The 21,081-nt window shown below is 53.0% G+C and overlaps 1 protein-coding gene across 1 annotated transcript in view; it reads left to right on the top strand.

The window, feature by feature from the left end:
* LOC121441776 (zinc finger protein castor homolog 1) overlaps positions 1-21,081 on the top strand; it is a 112,927-nt gene that overhangs the window by 33,278 nt on the left and 58,568 nt on the right. The window contains exon 2 of the mRNA XM_041643061.1: positions 17,062-17,111. The gene's annotated coding sequence lies outside the window, so the exon portion shown is untranslated. The remainder of the gene's footprint in view (positions 1-17,061; positions 17,112-21,081) is intronic.

The following is a 21,081-nucleotide window of genomic DNA, read 5'->3' as shown; positions in this document are numbered from 1 at the left end:
CTTGTAAATAAGCAAACACTCGGTGCCAAGCACCTTCGGCATTTCGCCAGCCTGGTAAATATTTTAGTAGTGACTTGGTAACAGTTGTGTTCACTTTGATTCCCTCGGAAAGGTCCTCAGTGCTGGGGAAGGGCCGAGGCTCTGGGAAACCATTTGTTGGTTATTTATACTCCACTGACCACGTGGCCTTTGCTCTGTCCCATGAATTAGATGCTGGGGTGTTTTCAAAGCCCAAGCGGCACTTGCCTTACACCTTTCAACAAAGTTGTGGAGAGCACCTGGGTCTCTCTAGAAGTGCCCCATGACAAAAGAGCTCTGGGGTCGCAATTTGGGAAAGTAGACTTGTCCCCATCGGTGGCCCAAAAGGATCTGGAGGCCATGGTAGGTGTTAGAGTTTGGCTGTGTCCTTGGTGGCAATCTCCTGCTAGTGTGGTTTGGGAAGAACCCTAAGAAACAAGGAAAGGAGGACTCTGGGGTTGGTTGGGGACGGGACGAGTGAAGCCCATGAGGTACCACATTAGAGTGGCCACCTGAGATGACCCCAGCCAGGCGTCCAGTGTCAGAGGACCTGTTCTGCCGTGGGAATGGGAGAGGAGAAGGCCAAGGAAGACCAGCCATAGGCAGGAATGAACCTTTAGCCAGAGCGGCTAACTTGACGCTCTGCTATCCAGGTCTTCCCTCTAGGCCTGGTCAGGAACACTTGCAAACCCTGGGGCCTCCCCACCCATTGCCAGGAAGCTGGTCTATCCAGACTCAACTTTCTGTGTCCAGTGAGGCCTATGCCGCCCGAGGCTGGCTACTAGGGAAGGGATGGGTGAGGCAGTGAGGTGGGCGCGGGAGTCTGGCTTTAATAGACTGCTCAGAGCCGCAGCCACTCGCTACTCCTTTGTTTTATGAGTGGTTTTAATGTACAGATGTGTTCGTTTTAAAGGGGCTCTAAATCATGGCATGGTGAGAGTGGAGCATTGTGGCCCACATCCCCGGGGCCCACTGGCTATGTGGTGAGCCTGCATGAGGTGGGTACAACCAAAGCAGGAAGAAGGTCACGCGTCTCTTCGTCGCTAATGTGACAGACAGGGCCAGAGGAAAGTGGATACATGTGCGTTGGGTAAGATGGGCCCAATGTTGCATAGAGGACCCTTTCTCTCTTGCCGTCGCCAAGGAAGGGTGGGGCCTTCCCACTCCAGTTTACAGCTAGGGCGCCATTCAGCTGACCAGCTAGCCTGTTGCCACTCCCAGCCGCCTGCCCTTCCTCCCTGGGCTCCTGGCGCCATGATGCGCGCCACCCGTCTGCACCCACGCACACCCTATTGGTGCTCAGCCTCCGTGGGCGCGAGTCAGGTGAGCAGCAGACATTGTAGCAGACCCAGCTCACCTCCTTCCCGGCGGGACTGGTGCCAGGGCTGCGCTCTTCCCGGAAGGCTTCCAAGCTCCCCCGCTTGGCATCTTGCTGAGCCTGTTCTCAGGGTGCGGGGGCAGATCTTTTGGGGGGGAGAGTGTCTGCCCCTTGCTGCCCTGGCGCCAGCTCTTCCTCAAGGCCCTGGTGGAGTCGCCTGAGGGAAGCAGCTGGGCTGGAGGAGCTGAAGTAGGTCTGAAATGGGAATCATGATTTAAGCCGCCATCTTCCTAGAGCACCCTATACTTCTTTAAGGAGCAGACACAGGGCCTTGGACCAGTCTGTGTTGGTGCTCCCTGCATGGTTCTAGCTTGGTGGCTTCTCAAGTTTTGTTCTTCGTTTTTATATCTTCCAGCAAGATGCAGAGCCCAACGCTCAGGCCAAGTCTCAAGGACTTACCATGACTGCTCAATCTTGTGCACTCCACTTGTCCAACCCTAAGTTTCAACGTATTTGGAAGAGTTCTATGGAAGGGACAAGAAGCTAAGAGAGGCCTTCCTTTTGGTTTTCTGAGACAGGGTATGACTTTTCTATGTAGTCCAGACTAACCTCAAACTTGCTTTGTAGTCCAGGCTGACCTTGAACTGATGATTCTCCTATCTTGGCTTCCCGGGTGCTGGCATGACAAATGCTTGGGTTGTAGGTGTGTACTGCTATGCCCAGAAGAAGGCTAGAAGAGGCCTTTGATCACCTAAAATGTTTGAGCGCCACAGTAAGAGACCAGTCCCCTAAGTTTGGTATCCTGGGGTGTCCCTCAGCCCTGTCCCCTGTGTGGGAAGGAGGCTACTCTAGCAAATCTCTCAGCCTTGCGTTTGGAACTGCATGACACCCAGCCTGCGCCCGTTCTTTACCACGTCACTTGAGTAAGATATGCTTTTCCCTGTTACTTCCTCTTGGCCTCTTGGGAATAGAAGTCCCTTCTGTTCCTACTCGCCTCCCTGGAGTCCCTAGAGCAAGGGAGGAAGCAGAAGTTATCGATCCTTTGGAAAGGGGTATCAAGGAAGCTGGGGGCCAAGACCACAGATCCTCCCACTTCGCTGACCATGTGGGGCAAGGCCAGGGCACAGGTCTCTGCCCAGCCTCAACAGGTGCTTAGAAGTCTTGAGGAATAGTCACAGAGGCTCTATGTCTTCTGAGGGAGGGGATGCCGTGCTGCGTGGGAACCTCAGTTTCCCCAGGTGCTGCAACTCAGTAGATTCTATGACGTCCTTGAGGTAGAAAAAGCAACATGAATGCCAAGAAAGGGAGACAGAGGTTGGTGGCGGAGAGGACCCAGAGAAGGCTCCAGGGACACCTCTTCCCCATAATAGAGACCTGCCTCTGCCTCCTTCCACCAAGACCCAAGGTTGCCTGGGCTGAGGCTATGCGGTGCTTCTACTTGCCAGACCGATAGGTGCTGGAGCTGGCCCTTCCCACCTTTCCCAGTAAGCACCTAAGGCCAGCCTAGCAAGGGAGATAACCAGTCAAGAGAGGCAGAAGGTCAGAGACAGACAAAGGGGGACCAGAGCCACATGGACCCTCCACCTCATCCGGCCCAGGTTGGGGTCTCATGCTGAGGGGGATGCGCTGGCCAGTAGCCAGTTGCCCTGTTTCTCCTTGCTGCCCGTGTGGAGTGAGTCCTGGTCTCCAGCTCCCTGGGAGCCGGGAATGGAGGAGATCCTATGAAGATGATGATATGTGACAATCAGTCACAGCAATTAGTGTTTTGGTTAACAGGCCTTTTTTGTTTTCTCTCACCCAGACAGAATGTCACAAATAAATCCTCTCCTGCATTTGCATATTAATTGGATCGGAGACGTCAAGCATCTTTCATTAAAGAAAATGATCTGCATATTTGGAGACATAAAATAGTTATTTTGATGGGTTTTTTTTCCCTAAGATCAGGGGGTGGGGGAGGTAGGTGATAGGAGTTCTAGAATGGAGGTAGAGTGGAGGCAAAGCCAGCCAGCCCCTCTGTCTAGTTAACCCTCTGCTGTCTGGACTTGGTGGATCAAGGTTGAGCAGAAAGATAATTAGTCCATAAATAAACCAAGGCTCCAAGGGGCCCCTGGGCCAGCTTGACTGCTAGGCAGAAGGGCTCCTCACTAGAGTTGTGAGTGAGGAGATCGGCTTGGGACTCGTCTTCTTGGGCTTACATCCCTTCCTTGGGAGCTAGTAGTTGTGCTGCCCAGAGCATTTCCAGAGGCAGTGGGCATTAGGGTGTCTCCCTTGTTCCATCTAGCCATGTCCCTCCTTGCCTTGGCTCGCTGGTTGTCCCCTGTTCCTCTTTTCCCGTAGCTCACCCATCAGTGCCCACTCTCTCCGTGTGCTGTGACCTTGCGCCTCCTGAGTCCTTCTCGTTCTTTGCCAACCATTCTCCCACTCCTCTCCCCAGATGGGAAACTTTCTGGGAGCCGCAGAAGCAAAGCTTAGAGTCATTATCACACACACTCGAAATAACCCAGAAAGCTACAGGGCCCATATTAGGGCATGAGTCCCGGGGAAAGCAGAGTGGATGTACAGGTTTTGATTGGAGACTGTGACTGTTTCCCCTTCATCCTCGGTTCCCCTGCCTGCCTACCGGAGCCATTTCTTCAGGTGGGCAGTAGGATCGTCCTCTCTGAGACAGCTCCTGGTGACAGGCAGCCTGCTCTTCAGTCTCCTCCTCCCTGGTACCAGATCCCAGTCAGCGAGAGGTCTAGGTAATGTTGATGACAGTGATGACCGCCATCTCTTCTTTCTGCACACGGAATATGTGTAGAGACTCTGCTTAGACTTGACGCTTACTGTCTCCCGTTTCCATCTCCCACTGAGACAGGCATTCTCAGCAGGTACTCTCTACTGATAAGGAAACTCGACCTCAGGGAGGACAGATAACAGGCCTAGAGGTGCCCATCAGAGCTCAGAACTCACAGCTGGAGTGGGGCTCCCTGTAGCCAGGCTGTGATGCAGCGGAGATGGGCAGTAGCCGTGGAGCTCCTGCTCTGACCCCAGCCTAATACTTGGGCCTGCGGATACTCTGGGATGTGCTATAATGTACAAACATCTTTCTACATGGGTGACCTCCTGACCTCATTGAGAAGATAAGGAGACCTGCCAGCCCCCTGGAGATTAGAAATGGCCAAGGGTGTCTTCTGTGGCTTTTGAATGCCAGAGACGTGTCTTCCACTCACACAATTTATATACAGTTTTGCTTTAAATTTGAAAGTACCCATCACAGCTATTTTCACACCCGTCAGTCTTCCCTCTGGTGTCTGACTCCTAGCTTTCAGTCTTGGCACAGTGTGTGTGTGTGTGTGTGTGTGTGTGTGTGTGTGTGTGTGTGCACGCACGTGCACATGCACCGTGGACCAGCCTCTCCTTATGTCCTGGGTAGATGGACTTGTATGTCCCACAGAAAACTGTGGTTTGGTACCACCTCCCCAGTACCCAGACTCTAAAATAAGCCCCTCCAAATGCCAACACGAGGGGGTTGAACTTGAGTCAGGCACCACCATCCCCATTCCAGGACTCTGGAAGGGTCTTCTGAGCCAGGAAATGGGGTGATGGCATCCAAAACCACCTGATGGCTGTGCCTGTACCTTGGCCACTCTCTGGCCTTCTGTGACTTCCAGCTATACCTTCTTTTGGTAGGTGAGGGACAGAAGCAAGGGTCTAGTGTCCCTCAAATTTAGGGACTTTGGATTAGGGGCCTGAGGTGCCTCTAGGAGACAAGTGGGTACACAGGGTGTTTTCTGGAGTCTGGGGGAGCCCAGGAGCAGCTGTTTCTGTTGAATGCCAAGAAGCCAAGTTGGTTTAATATGGTTTTAGCTGCTGGTTTGATAAATCAAAATAATTAAAAATAATAAATTTGATTCTTCAACCAGCAAAAGCTGTGTGTGGGCGCAAGGCCCGAGCTCTTGAGTTAGGACTGGGGAGGTGGGAGAGGACCCTGGAGCACAGGAATCGTGGAATCCTAACTGAGGAAATGGACAGAGCCTGACCCAGGGGTCAGCTCTCAGACTGATTAAGGAAGAAATGTCTTTCATGGGAAGAGACTCAGTCAGACAGGCCAGAGCCCCTGCCGGCTTTGCCCCTGGCTGTATGGAGTCGGGCCAACCGTGGTTTCCTCATCTGTCAAATGGCGTGATAGTCCTATCGGCCTGTGGGGCTATGTCAGGAGTCAGGGCCTCTGAGAGCATGGTGAACCGCCCGACCCCATGGGAACATCAGGCCCTGTGCTGGCCTCATTCTCCCGCATTAGAGAGGCCTCAGTATCCCCTCTTGTCTCCTCTTTGTTCCAGCTTTGGCTACAAGCACAAAATCCCAGTTCACAGCTTCTGGGGACTTCTCCTCCCTCCTGTCGACTGTTGTCCTAGCACAGAAATGTTCTGTTTACGAGGACATCCCCTGTTCAGGGTGGTTCCCGTTGACAGTATCCCCTGGTTTCAGAATAGGATCAGGAAGCAGTGTGCCACACCCTGGGGCGAACCCTGAGTTGGGGTGCCAGCCCCGGGTTTGGGGTGCCAGCAACTCTGACTGGGAAAAAGTAGCGTCTGGACAGGGTTTGCCTCTGTCCCCCATTCCCTGCCCCCATCTCCATCCTCAGGAGCCGTATTTGGTGTCAGAGTAGCTGGAAATCTGAACTGAGTGGAAGGGGGTGAGGACAGGGAGGGACAGGGTGTCTGTCTCTTTAAATGCACTTTGTGTCAGTGTGATAAGGAATTTGATGGCTTTATCAGAAATACCAAAGCTTTATTTAGCCGGGTGAGGCTCACACCACTCAGCTCCACACAATCTGCTGATAAATAGCAAAAAAAAAAAAAAAAAAAAAAAAAAAAAGAGGTGAAAGAAACCAATAACTCGCCATCACCCAGCTTAGCAGCTAAGGAAAGATGAAGCAAAGAGGCTAAGTTGGAAGTTTGGGGGAGTCAGGGAACTCACTGAGCAGCGGGGGGGGGGGGGGGGGGCAGAGAAAGCTGCAGTGGAGTTCTGGGAAGTGCTGACAGGCAGACATTCGTCTGTTCTCCAGTGGAGGCCTTCATGGACTTTTCTGTTACCAGATAAAACTACAATGATGGTTGCCATTCTTCCAGAAAAGGGATTTATTAAAGGGCCACGCCCTCCCCAACAGCAGTTTCTATTGGCCATTTATTTAATATTTATTTATTTGGCTTTTCAAGACAGTGTTTCTCTGTGAAACAGTCCTGGCTATCCCGGAACTAACTCTGTAGAACCAGCTGGCCTCTAACTCACAGAGATCTGCCTGCCTCTGCCTCCCCAGGGCTGGGATTAAAGGTGTGCACTGACATGGCCTGGCCCCCCGTTGGCCACTTTTATCTCCTGCCCATTTCTCCACCAGCCCAGCCTGCATCCAAGGGAAGTGGAGACCCTCAGCACGTGGTGTAGGTCTGCCCTTAGGACAGCTGCCTGGGCTGGCAAAGGCCTGACCAGCCTTGGGTAAAGAAGAAATTAACTGAATACAGAAAAAACTACTGGGGAGCTGCCCCTCACTGCAGCACTGGGGAATAAGGGCCCCAACTCCTTACATGGAAGCAAGGGAGCGGGAGTGGGAAGGGCTTGGAAAAGCCCATGTCAGGACAGGTGGAGCTCTGTGTTCAGGGCCAGGCTCAGCGTGGGTCATGTGGGGAAGCAGGGAAGCTATGGCATGGCCCTACCTACTTGTGGCATTCTAGAACCTTCTTCTCCTTTTCCTTCTTCTTTTGAGACAGGGTCTCCCTATGTAGCCATGGTTGTCCTAGAACTCAATAGATAGATCAGATTGGCCTTGAATTTACAGAGATCCACCTGTCTCTGTCTCCTGAGTTCTGGGATTAAAGGCGCACACCATCACTCCTGGACTGGGATTCTTTGATCCCTGCCATCTGGGCCATTGGTGAACAATCCCTCCCATATCCTGGCTATTCTAGATTTTTCCTGCCTTCAGTGGCTTTTCTGTTTTTTCTTCCTCAAACCCTCTCATTTTCCCTCCCCTGCCTGGGAATTCCATGCCCCTGGCCAGCTTTATGGCCAGCATGAGACACAGATACTACAATCCTTGGATGCCGTCTTGGCTGTCTACACTCCCGGATGCCATCTTGGGTGTCTACAGTCCTGGATGCCCTCTTGGGTGTTTACGCTCCTCCTTCTGTCCCCATGAAGATTTTGATGGGTGTAAAGCAAGTTTTATTTGTGGGCCCCATCTATATCTCCCTGTCTCCTCTAACCACTGTTTGTGAAGTTTCCTGTGGGCACAGAGGCAGGTTTGAGCACTCCATGCCCGGCCATCAGCCACGTGGGTAAGGAGCGGAGAGTGAAAGAAGTAGATTCTCACCCTTTCTCGTGGCGTCCCAGTCCAAGAGAACCAAAGACTTGAGTCCTGGCCACAGGCCCTGCCTTCTCCCAATTCAAAGCTGCTTCTGTTGTCATAGACCATAGGTCGCCTCACAGTGACCAGGAGAGTTGGCTGAGGGGAGAAGTCTTTGCCCCACAGGGCCTCCAAGTGTGACAGAGGATCTAGGTCTAGATCCAACAGGAGTGTCAAAGGTGAAGGGCAGTTACAAGAACTCAGGCTAAGGTTGGCTGAAGGCCACAGTGGGCTCACTTTGAGGCCATCTCCCCAGAGCCATGGTGGAACCTAGTGAGGCCTGAGAACCCTTCTAGTAAACTGACCAACAGGGAGCCTGAGCAAGGCTGGGCCAGCAGGCTGAGAGCCAGGCAGGTCACTTTACAGGCATCCCTGGGCTTTGGGTGGTGGGGCAATGGGATTAGCTGGGCTGCTGGGTTGTGGAAGTTCTGGGCGGAGAAACAGGGGAGCTGGGGGAGGGGGGAACTGGCCAGGGCAGAGGCTGGAGGAAGCTGCAGAAAGGCCGAGGTCCAGACAGACAGGAGGCGTAAATGGAAGTGACAGGGTCAGGCCAGACCTTTGTCCTGCAGCCTGATTAGAAAGCCTGCCCTGGATTTCTGAAACTTTGGGATGTTGTCGGACAAACTGGAGCTTAATTCTGTCAGAGCGCTGGGGAGATTAGAATTGACATCCTGGGAGCACATTCCTGGCTGGGCAGAAATCCAGCCCCCGCTGGGAAAAACCTGTGAAAGCATGGGCAGCCTATGGTGGCGGCAGGGGTGCTGTCAGCACTGGTGGCCACTCGGCTTTGGGGATCGGAGCCAGGAGCCTCTGGAAGGCTGGTCTACTTAGACAGGATACGTGGAAAGAACGGAGGCTTGGCCAAGCCATTCCCGACGCTGAGCCCTCTTTCCTGGTGGCACTGCCTGGAGCAGAGATCTGAAGTCTAAGTCTATAAAATGGGCCAAGTCTGCCTTCCAGACCCCTGGAGCTTTCCTTGCCTTCAAAGTAACCTTGGGAAGGCAAGAGGGTGCTCCCTGCAGGGCTGTATCAGCAGCCATGGCCTGGTGGGTGGCAGCATGGGTCATCGGGAAGCAGGCAGGCAGTACCCACCAGCAGGTTACCTGAGCAGAGTACATGGAAGGCCTCTGCCAGTGTGCTGAGTGGGTCTCTTCCACCACCCACCCAGTTAGCCTCCTACAACTAGGATATGCCTTTCAAGACAGCCAGCCTCTCTCCGAGCTCCCAGGAAACCTCCATCCGGACTAATCAAGCTTCAGTGACAGGCAAGACCTCTACCAGAAGTTACCAGACAGGATGCCACCTGCCTCCAAGAGATGGGGCTGGAGGGCCAGACTAATAAGCACCCTACTCCCAAGTCAGGCTGCTCCCAGTACCCCTCCCCACTTCCTTCCTGACTCTAATGACTTTTAAATATTGGTAAATATTTTGGCTAAAGCAGGCTCCCGTGGCAGAGAGCAAGGCCGTGTGCAGTTCAGGACCTACAAATTATTTATTAAAGATCTGAGATGCGGTGCAATTATGTGGAAAGAACCCAAAAAATTAAATAAATAAGTAACAAAATAAATAAATAACAGCCCCACTGGCCTCTTGAAGGCTTGGGGAGCTGCACACATGATTGCCGGCTTGATGAAATCCCCCCGGATGTAATGAGCTGATTTTTCTGCTGTTAATATTGCATCTGCTGATGAAGGATTCGTTAGGATAATGGAACGAAGCTAAAATATAAATGACTCCCTGTCAAGAAGCAGCTTTTGTTTGTTGATCTCCTGACAGTTCCCGGGCCAAGGCAGGGGTTTCTGTGAGCACATGCATTCAGGAACGGGCAGAAGGGATGGGGGACGAGAGCTCAGGGAACCCCCAGAGTACTTGGCTTTCCCCTAAACCCCTAGTATCCTAGGTTTTCCCTCGGGTTGGACTGCCCGACCTTGGGAAGCCCTAGAGCCCTGGGGGGGGGGGGGGGGGCGGGGGGCGGGGAAGTCATCAACTTGGAGCCCTGTGGAGGGAGCTTGTTGCACAGGGATCCTGGGTGGGAGTGGAAGTTTCTGCCTAGCTGGGCAGAGGGATATGCAAAGGCGGGGCTGGGGGTAGTGGGGTTTGTAGAGGCAGTGCCTTCTGCCTGTGCATGCAGGGAGGTGGAGTCACTGAGGGAAGGTGTCCTGAGGGTAGGTCCATGGGGGAGCCACTAGCTTTTTTCCTGCCATTATAATGTCCCTTCCCTTTCCTCTCTTCTCTTTCTTTTCCTTTCTTTCTTCCTTTCTGACAAAGTCTAGCTCAAGATGCCCATGTAGCCAGAGATAACCTCGAACTTCTGATCTTCCTGCTTCCATCTCCCAAGTGCTGGGCTTACATGTGTGCACCACCACACCCAGCATATGGGGGGCTAGAGATCAAACTCAGGGCCACATGCATGCCACACAAACATTCTATCCATTTAGGTGGTACCAGGGCACCTCAGATGGTGACTCCAATCCTGTCCAGGGCTGGAAGGAAACAGGGCTCATTTGAAATGACCCTGTCACCCTCCAGCCCCAACCTGACTCATCTAACAGCCCTGCTGAGTTCCTGCATCTGATGCCCGCTCTTCCGAGCTCCTGCCTTATTGTGTATCTAACTATGGTAAAGGCATACGCCATAAAGTTTACAACTGTGACCATCTTAAGTGCACATTCAGTGGCATTAGGTACACTCAAAATTGTACAGCTATCAACTATAGCTACTTCCAGAATTAATTAATTAATTTAGGTTTTTCAAGGCAGGGCTTCTCTGTGTAGTCCTAGCTGTCCTGGAACTCTCTTTGTAGAACAGGCTAGCCTGGAACTCAGAGATCCGCCTGACTCTACATCCTGACCGCTGGGACTAAAGGCATGTGTCACCACCACCTTGAACTCACAGAGATCTGCCTGCCTCTGCCTCCTGACTGCTCGATTAAAGGCATGCGCCACCCTGCCCAGAAAGTTTCAGAATTTATTAACCACCCTATACAGAAATGGGGAATCGGTCACCCCCCCACTCTTCCCTTTCCTGGCTCCCGACAGTCACTAACTATTCTCTAACCTAGTCAGGATTGGCTAGATGTCTTTCTTCTCTCTTGTGTACCTGGATTCCTACAATTTATAACTTTTCATTTAGGTGTATCCATGTTGTAGCATGTGTCAAGACGTTGTTACTTTGTATAACTGTAGACTAGCCCATAGTTCGCGTAGACATCATTCTTTATCCTTTGCTTGACTAATGGGAGCTCAGCCTGTGTCTGTCTTTTGATTGTCCTACTAAGAACAGCTGTCTAAGTGTTTAAGTCCCCGTGGTCCACCTTTGAGGTGTATACCTTGGGGTGAACAGTGGAGTCTCCTCTCCCATGAAGGACTTAAGACGCTAATGTTGAGGGATAGTTTCTTCATGTGTCAGAACTGTGCTAAACATCATTATCCCTGGCCTTCGCAGCAGCTGGTCATAACCTGGAGGGATGGGACTCAAACCCAGCTTACTGACACTGTTCTTTTGTCTGCCTTGTTCTGTCTTCCCCTTTCCTGGCATCTCTATGATCTCTGGGTAATGGCTGCAGAGATGGGATGGTTTACGACAAGGCCAGGGGCGGTGGCATCTCTCGGAGCATCTGTCTGCTGAATGTTTCAGCTCAGCAGGGGCACCGTGTCACACATACACTGAGTCCTGAGTGGAGACTGAGCTGGTACCTCTGAGCTCTTCCTAGCACATGGAGCAACTTTCTTGCTAACTTATTGGCCAGCACCACCTGTCACTTTGACCCCTGAGGTCCTTAGAAAAAAGGGAAGCTTATTGGGCCACCAACTCAGACCCTTCTTCCTAAAGAGAGCACAGGTCTTGTCCAGGGATATAGTAGAGACACTGTTGTGCAGGTCAGGCAGGAGACACTGGGAAGTGGTGATGCTTCTTTCTCCAGGAGGAGCCCCAGGAGCAGAATGGGGTGGCTCTTCTCCTTGAGAAACCAAGGCAGGGCCCCTATCATCTTTAAAGCCCCTGGCTGGGCAAAGGAATTGCCCGAGGAAGCATCCACACAGGACAGAGACGTGAGAGGAGCCAATACCAGCACTGAGCAGCAGACGCATTACCAACTGCAGGATGAACAGCCAAGTTGGACATGTTCTGCTCCTTGGTTATGTTACTCTTATTAAAAACACTCCTTGAGGGGGCTTGGGAGACGGCTCAGTTGGTAAAGCACCTGCCATGCAAGCATGATGACCTGAGTTCAAATCTTCAGCACCCAAGTAAAAAGCTGGCGCATGCCTGTAATTCCAGCACTGGGGAGGCAGATAGAAAAGGATCCCTGAGGGTGGCTGTCCTGCCAGTCTGGCCAGTTCGTGAGCTCAGTGAGCTCCAGGTCCACTGAGAAACTGCCTCAAAAAAATAAAGCGAGGGACTGGAGACTTGACTCAGTGGTTAAGAGCACTAGTTCGGCTGCAGTGCCATGATGGGGGCACGTCTTTAATTCCAGAACTTGGGAGGACAAGGCAAGGGAATCCTTTAGTTCAAGGCCAGCCTGGTCTACAAAGTTAGTTCCAGAACAGCCAGGGCTATGAAGTGAGACCTTGTCTCAAAGAAAAGGGGGTGGGGATGGGAGGAGTGTACTTGTTTTACTGTCCTTGCAAAGAACCCTGATTCAACTCCAGCTCCCACATGTAAGTTCATCACCTCCTTGGGCACCGGGCACACACATAGCTCACAGATGTATATGCAAGCAAAACACTCATAAATAATAATAATGATGAGAATGTGGAAAGCAATGAGGGCATCCGGTATTAACTTGCTCTGGCCTTCACACACATGCATACATCTGAAAGAAAAAAGTTGGGAAATCCCTTCCCTGGCTCTAAATGCCTTGGCCCTCCCTCTTGACCCTGTTTGATTTTTCAGGATTCTGGCCAAATTCCAATCCAGACTCTTTCGGGAGAAACCACAGAGCCAGTCTGAAGCCCATTCTCACTTGGTGCTGGCCAGCAGAGCCACCTGCCCCTCGTGGTCTGGAGGCCTTGGACTGCTCTGGCTGCTGCCTCTGCGGTCCAGACCTGGCACACACTATACTGTGCAGAACCAGTGGTCCCTTCAGCGTCCCGCGAAACTGCGTCAAATTCCAGGCTTTCTTTGGGCTTTCTGTTTCACGTGGTTATGCGGTGTCTGTGCCTCTCATGCACACCCTGGCAGCCTTGCAGGGTGCAGGGGATGGCTGGCCCCTGGATGTCGCCTTTCTCTCCTAGCCCTTCTTCCCTGTAGCACTTTTTGTGCTTCCTTTCCCCTTCTATTCCTCCCTCCCTCGCTATCCTTTTTTTTCCACTCTTTCAACATGGTTTTCCTAAAAAGTTTTTTAATCAATCAAATTTGAGGCAGAAAATAGGTTTTGTCACGCCTGGTCCCGGGATAGTGTGACTCTCACTCAGGCTCCTGACAGCTCCTCAATGCAAGAAGGAGGCCAAACAGAATATTTCTCCGGGAAAGTGCCCGTTTCCATGACACTGCCCCTTGTTGTCTGTGCTGCCCCCTCCTCAAGCTGCCGGGCTGACATGGCCCCAGCCCTTGTGAAAGGCCCAGCCGGGGAGGGTGTATGAGGATGGGGAGGTGACCTGGGGGTGGGTAGCCAGGCAGCCCAACAGCTGTCCTGAATCTCCCTGGCCCGAGAAGGCCGGGGAGCAGGTTGGAACCTCAGACAGGAGCCTGGCCTGGGGTTCATACATATGGCGTCAACCTGTGCGAGAGACTATGGGGCCAGCTCAAAGGAGAGAGGCTTCAGCTCCAAGCAGAGAAGACCTCACCGGAATCAGGCTCCTTCAGGACTTGGTACTGCTTCTAGCACATCTTCCCCCTCCCCTTTTGCTTCTGCTCTCCTGCCCATCAAGGTTTCTCCCATCATCCTTGGCTTCTTCCTGGTTCCTCCATTCTAGAATCTTTGGTCCCTGCCACCTCCCCTACCCCCTCCAGATCCCTAGTCCCCAAACCAGAGCTCCCTAGAAGCCCTCTGAGTCTTTTCTCTCTAGCCCAGTTCCCTCTTCCTTCTTCCTGTCCCCATCTTTCACCCTCTCCTCTCTCCTTCTCTTTTATAATTAATGATTAGTTTTAATTGGTTTGCTTAGGCAGCCTGACAGCAAATTAACAGAAGGCAGCCCAGGGCTGCGAGGCTGGGGTGGAGACCACTGTACTTCAGACCTGGCGAGGGAAAGGGAAGACTGTGGCTGCCCTAGGGGATCATTTCCTGGCCAGTGGGCTGTGTGTACTCAGGCCTCCCATGGACAAGTGCAGCAGCCAACAGGAAGAAGGCAACCAGTGCTCTGTAAGATGGAGAGCTCACTCTGTCAACTTCCTGTGTGCTTTTGTTTTCCTTCCCCTGTATCCCCTCTGTGTCCCTCACAGAGATTAGGGTCAGGGTTGATGCCTTTAGACTGGACAGGATTTGCTTTTGGTGCCATTGTCCTTGCCTGTGTTCTAGCTGATGGGGTTAGCAGTTTGACATCTCTGGGGCCAAGAGCTTACTCTTTCCCATGGACAGGAAGGAAGAGACCATTGCCATTATGAGATCAGCTGCATAGGGATGCACAGGCACCAAGGCCTGCAAGCTCCAGAACCTAGCTCTGCTTTCTTCTAACTACCTCTACACAGAGCCTTCAACCTTTCCCTTCTCGGGACAGTGAGGGTTAACACTGGACAGACTGGCAGAAGATGGAGAGAAATGGATGAATGTGTTGATGGAGGATGGATGGCTAGAAGGCAGAGGTGGTGGCACATGCCTTTAGTATTCAGGAGGCAGAATCAACTGGATCTCTGTGAGTTTGAGGCCAGCCTGGTCTACAGAGTGAGTTCCGGGACAGTCAAGGCTACACAGAGACACCCTGTCTCTAAAAACAAACACACAAAACACACAAAATTGTCAGAGGATACTCTGACAACCCCTGGGCTCTTCTGTTATGAGTCCTGAACATATATTCCTTTTCTCTTTTAACTATGAGGTGTTCCCTTTAACCTTAGCTTCCCTGAGGGTAGGGGTCCTCCCCTAAGCCCTGCAGAACCCTTCCTTTTTGCCAGCTTTTCTCATTCACTACCATTACCTGGTTGTGCCAATTCCTATCGGCCAGAATGAGGCATCAGCACTGGCAGGGGTACAAGAATAAAGAAATGAGAAGTCTACTGGATACTGCTCCGGCCCTCACTGGGAGCCTAGAATCTACCTAGCATCCCAGATCCAGCTGAGAGATAATGAATGTCCCTGCTGCTGTCAGCCAGGCTACCTGCCCTGGACAGGCAAGGATGGGACCGGAGGGCGGGCGCATCTTGGTGCCCTCCACTAGGCGTCTGTGCGTCTCTGCCCCTCCCCCTCCTGCCTCTAGCCCCAGCCAACTCCTGGAAAGTTTCCTCCCCATTGTTCTGTGTGATCAGATCTGCAAGTTGCTCTCTAAGCTCCTTGTCACATTTTGACTTAATGAAGTGCAAGAGCTGAGGGATTTGGGTTCAGCGCTCCGGTCTCCCGCGCTCCCTTGTTGTCAGAAAACAGGGGTGGTTGGGGACGGCAACACTGTGCTGTAAGTCGTTATCATTCCGGTCAGTCTGTTTAACACAAAATTAAACAAAGAACTAATTAGTGCCTCATGAATTAATAAATGCACAGTTGCCAGGGAGGAGGGGAGGGGAGAAAAAGGTGGTGGAAGGGAGATACTGGAGTTGTAGAGTTGGGGGGCTTTGGGGGTTCAAAGGAGGCTGGCTGGGGCGTCTTGACAGATCTCAAGAAGGAGAGCTTGGGATGGGCAGGATAATGATGGTGCCCCTGCCAGGGCCTAGGGATCATTGGCTGGAATGTGCACTCTGCCAGTGAAGCCCTTGACTTTGGGGGTCTCCATTTCTCTTCCCTGGCCTAGCCCATAGTCCCTCCCCTTAACTTAGCTAACCTCTCATCTCTCTCTCTGTCCCTTTTCACTCTGAGGCTTCCATCAGCCTCTTCTACCTCCGCCTGGTACCCATTTTCTCTCTTGCCCCTCCCTTAGTTGCCCACTCACTTCCCTGCCCATCCCTCAGCTCCCACCTTCTAGACGCATGAGTGTCCTAGGCTCACAGAGAAACCCTCCCAGACCTCTTGATGGTCACCAGGCTCTCAGCCCTTTTCTGCAGCCGAGTAGACGCTGCCCTACTGGGCACCCTCTGCCCCAGCAGCCCGGCATAGTCTGTAACACTGGCCTAGCAGAGAGCGGAGAGTGGAGCCCTCCTTAAGAGGACATGTCAAGTACAATTAGCTTTATCTGTCTAAACATGTCCTGGGAATGAGAGAGCGGGTGGTGGGACTGGGTGGCATTCTGGGAGCCCCGGACAAGGTCACCTCATCTCCCGCAATCCCCCCAATCTGATTTGGGGATTACATAGCCTAAGGAAATTGGTGTTATTCCTCTTGCATCATTGATAAGCCACGGATGAGGGCTAGGGGGACAAAAGGAGGAAATAAACAGCAAACCCTTTGTCTAACATAGCAGATGCTAAGGCTGGGGTAGGGGGCGGGGGCAGGAAAGCTGCCAGGTGAGCAGCCACAAGGTGCTTCAGGTCCTCCCTCCACAAGTGGAATCCATCCTATTTGAACCTGGATTCCCACGCTCCTGCTCTAGGTGCAGAGGACCTAAGCCTGCAAGCTGAGCTCCGTTAATGATTGGTTAAAGACCCTCCGGTCTTGTCGCTTGCCCTGTCTGGGCTTCTGTGGGGGTCGTCTTGGTCCATTGGGGTGGAAATGACTGCCCACAGTCTGTCTTATGGAGTTGTAGCTTTCTGCTGCCTGACCTTGTCCCCCAAGCTCCAGCACTCACACCTTCTCTTGGGGACAGCTTGCCATTCCTCAGTTTTGTTTTCAGGGCCCTGGAGAAAAGAGTCAAAGGGTGGTTGGTGTTATCTTCACTGTCTCCAGGACTTCGTACTTAGCCACAAAAGGCCTATAACCAGCATACACATGTGTGCCTGTGTACACATAGACACACCGGCGCATGCACGCACACACACAGGCACGCGCACACACACCCATCTCTGCCTCCACTGGGCAGTGTGCAGAGCATCCTGACTTTCTTTGGAAAGCGTATCCTAGGAGCCATACTTCCCATGTCACAGGTACCCCTGCTTCCTGAATTGTCAGTCTTTGGTTGGCATATACTTAAAATGGGCCCAAAGCAGAGCCCATGGAACCTGTCTAAATCGCTAGCCCTTCTGGCTCACCCTGATGCATCCGCCTTTCAGCCCATAGTTGACAGAGAACCCTTGGGCACAGAGGGGTCATGACAGCATGCATGGAGGGAAGAAGTCACTGGGTTCCTCCTGGAAAGACTAACAGTCTCTTCTTTGTCACCAGGATGAAGTGACGCCCCAACTGTGTTTGAGGAATCTCTAGGACCCAGTGAGGTAAGGCTCGAGCTGCCCCCCCCCCCGCCGTGCCCGCACGCCCCCCCCCACTGTGTTGTGTAACTGTTAGTGTGAGATACACCACCCTAACCTGAACTCATTTCTTCATGCGTCCACGAGGGGATGGGGGGGTTGGAGTTGGAAACAGGGAATCGGAGCCACATGGCTTCTGGAACCTGTCAGGAACAATGGGGGCCCAGCAAGAGCCGTTTGGCTTTTATGCTGGAAACAGGTTGGGGATGGATGGATGGATTGCAGATTTGGAGCAAGGATTGAGCTCCAGGCAGCACCATGACTGCCTGTAGGACTGGTGTCCTACTCTGGCCCTACTGTTTGTCCCCTCTGCCTCTGGCTCTTCAGGAAAGTTCTGCTTCTAGCCATGCCAGGAGATCCGAATGAGTTTAAGGTCCTAGACGGACACCCTCCCCCGCCCCCCCCTCAACTCTGCTTCTCTGAGATTGAGCCACCTCCATATCTGGCTGAGAGCAGGCTGCTATATCCTGCCTTAACCCTAGCCCAGGGCTCCCCTGGAAGCCGGGCACTCAGCACTGCCCCGGTCTTCACAGGCTGTCACAGTCCCCTGGTGACTCAAGGAACTGCGGGGCCACCGGGCCTTAGCCCCGGGCAGTGCAGTGTCAGAGGTGACCGGTGGAACGCCAGTGTTATGTAAATAGCGGGGCCTGCCCGGCGGGCGAGCAGGCTGGCTGCAACCATCCATCATCCCGGCTCGGCTGGGCGGGGGACAGACACAGCACCGTGCGCTTGGCTCCAAACCTGTTTGTTTTCCCTTTGTCTCTCGCATTTCGGGGGCCCGGCCGCGACCCGCTCCAGTTTTGTCCCGCTGGTCTCCTCCCCATAGGGAGCACGGGGGAAGGGAGGAGAGTCCCTTGGCTCCCACCGCGGCATCTCTTTCGTACTTCAAAGGCTCCCCCAGCATTGTCTGCGCCTGCGGGCAGTGGCCCTGAAAACGTGATCAGAGGCGGCCCGGTGTAGGGCAGGCCCTGCCCGCGCCCTGCGCTCTCGCTGGGGCCCGTGGATTCCTCCCTTTGCCGCCAGCACCACCGTGGTTACAGCACAGCTCCGGGGCGCTCTCTGGCCTTTCTCTCCCGGCACCCCTTCTGGCTCCCTCTGGTTGCTCCTTCCTGCTCTCTACCCTCAACCTCACAGCTATCTCAGTGCTTTGAGACTCGAAATGACCAGAGCTGCATGCAGCCTTCCCCTCTTTCCTCGCCTCCTTAGGAATCTCAAAACCTTCAAAGGGCTTCCCAGGATGCTGTGAGGCATAAATAGGCTTCCCATGCCAGATCTGATTCTCTGCGCGCCCACCCCCCAAACACTCTGCACCTCACAGGAGAGCCTTGCTTCCTCTGGGAACCTCTGCCAGATTAGACGCACTGTCCCCAGGAATCATCCAAACCCCGAAAGGCAGGATGCTTCCATTTTCTGGGCAAATCCCAGGCAAATTACAGTTCCTAGGTCACTTTTGGCCCATAGCCTGTTTCTTGTAAATAAAGTTTTATTGGAAAGTGATGCTCATTCATTTTCATATTGTCTGCGGCTGCTTTCACTCTGCAATGGCAGAGTTGAATGACTACAGCCGAAACTGGCCTGTGAACCGTAAGATATTTATTACCTGGCCCTTTCGCAGAGAGGGGTTTGCTGGCCCAGATTCTGGTCCCTGGTTTCTGTCCCCTCTCTGGTAAAATACACATTGATGAGATTTGCCATTGCAACCTGCCTAGTGTGTAAATTTGCCGTAAGTGTGTAAATCCTTGCTGGTAAGTCCATTTTCAATGTTGCATGGTCACCATAGTGAGGTTGGGATTACATAGGAACCCTGTGCAGGGGGTTGATTTCTGACTGCCTAAAGTGGCTCTCTATTGAAGAGCCTCTGCCCCTCCCCTGCCTCGTGCCTCCTGCTCTGTTGTCCCTCTTACCCTGAAGTCCCAGCTCTTCTCTCCTCGCCAGCCCTGGCTCCCTTGGGCTCCTGTATCCAATGTCCCTCTTGTAGCCTCTAGCAAACATTTTAGCCTCAGTTCTATCATCATCGTTCTGCCCTCTCACCCCCACCCTGGCCCACTTTGCAAAGTAAGAATGTGTATTTTGCAGGGCTGTTGGGATAAGGGGATGATGGGTAGTGGCTAAGAGCAGCCAGCCCAGAATCCAACAGGAAAGTTGAGAGTTTCCCCAGGAGGCACAAGATACAGCTTCCAGCCCTGGGAAGGTGCCATGGAACTTTTCCTGACCCTGACTGAAAAACCTCTGAGTCTGAGCCCTTGGAAATGGCAACGCTTCAGTCCAGTGCCCCTCTGGAAGAAGAATGTCCCCTGGGAAATCCTGGGCCCCTCACACTTGTTGCTGGGCCCTGGAATGTGGCCATTCTCCCAGGTCATCAGCTTCTATAGCATAGGGGTCCTGCTCACCAGGTTCCTTCACAGGCCTGAGCCAGCTGCCGGGAGGAAGCCAGACAAGGGTCTGTGAGGGTGAAGGTGCAAGGGAGGCTGTTATTCTGCTGAGTGGGCCCCCGGGAGTCACTAAGTGGGTGCTTGCCCTACTCAAAGCTGTCCTGTCATGACTCCATGGCTGTGGAATAAGCCTGGGGGACGGCTGGAGGTCTGGGACAGCTGGGGGTCTGGGACAGGAACTGTAAGGTGCCTTTTGTTGGCACTGCTGTTGTCCCTCCCTGTTCTCTATGGCTCTCCTCCCCTCCAGGCCTTCTCTATGTGCCCCCTAAGTTTCTCTCTCTTCTTGCCTTCCCACCACAAATGCTGCCCCCCCAACTCACGGCTCGCTCTCCCTCTCTCCTTTTCATCTACTCGGAAGGCTCCACTTTACTTCCTTGTCACCCTAATTGATTGCATTAACCTTTCAGCGTATTGGATTTCCCCGGCATCGTGCAGAGAGCCCTGTGCAATATGCTTATAATCTGAGCCATAATGGACAGTTTGCAGTCAACAAGCCCCTTCTCCCATTGGCCCCGTTGACATCTCTCTCTCTTGCCTAGGCCACTGTGGCCACTTCTCTAGCTGCAGGGGCGGAGAGGAATGGGGCTTAGGAGGAAGTGGACGCACGCTTGGACCTGCCCATGCATCTCTCTGTCTTTCTTGTGCCCCTGGCTGACCTTGCTCTCCTTTCACAAGCTCCTAGTCTGTGAATCCTCTTGGCTTTCTGCTTCTGACGCCCTGCCTGATGAAGAGTGCCTGCCCTTGGATTCTGTCAATAAGCAAAGTCCCCTGTTGTACCCAGCCAGCCATCTGGTTATGGCTTTATGTCCCACATTGGTTTCAGGCTTGTGTGATTTGGGTGGGTGGCAGGAGATGTAGGTCTCGATTTCTCACCTGTTTTTGTTAAGGGAAGAGAAGTGACCCAGACGCCAGGGCAGCAAGCCTGGAAAAGCCTCCAGGATGGACTGATAGGAGACTGGTGGAGGAGGTGGGGAGGATTGCCTTTGCAGGATGGGCTCTATCACATTGCTTTCTTGAGGGACACCTACTAATCTAGCAGCAGGTAGGGGAGCCAGCCCCATGCCAGCTTCTGGTCTTACAAGCCCAGCCCCAGACTGAGTCCCCATCCCCCGTGGGTCCCACCAGGCCTTCAGCTCAGCAGCCTGATGGGTGAGTCACTCAGGACGACAGGACATATGTCAGGTTGAATACATTAGTGTCAGCTGGAGGAGCAGGACAGAGGCTCCCATTAGCCCTGGTGGTAGTCACTCCTCTCCCAGACTTTCTCCAGCCCTTTGCCCAGCATCTTCTTCTACGGACCATCCCCACCTCCTGCCAACACTCTATCATTCCAAAGGGCAAGCTTTGGCAAGAGAGGGCTGGACCTCAGTCCTTCCCATCCTCTCCCAAGGATTTTGGGGGTGGGCAGAGGGCACAGCAGGAAGAAACCAAGCAGCGAATTAAAGTTGGTGATTGTCAGTGTCAGGAGAAGCTAAATAACCCTGTAACTAGTATGAAGGTGAATT

This window comes from Microtus oregoni, unplaced genomic scaffold (assembly GCF_018167655.1).
Source record: "Microtus oregoni isolate MIOR12 unplaced genomic scaffold, Mior012 000081F_ref0000091, whole genome shotgun sequence".
Lineage (NCBI taxonomy): Eukaryota > Metazoa > Chordata > Mammalia > Rodentia > Cricetidae > Microtus > Microtus oregoni.
This window is presented reverse-complemented; position numbering and strand designations above follow the sequence as displayed.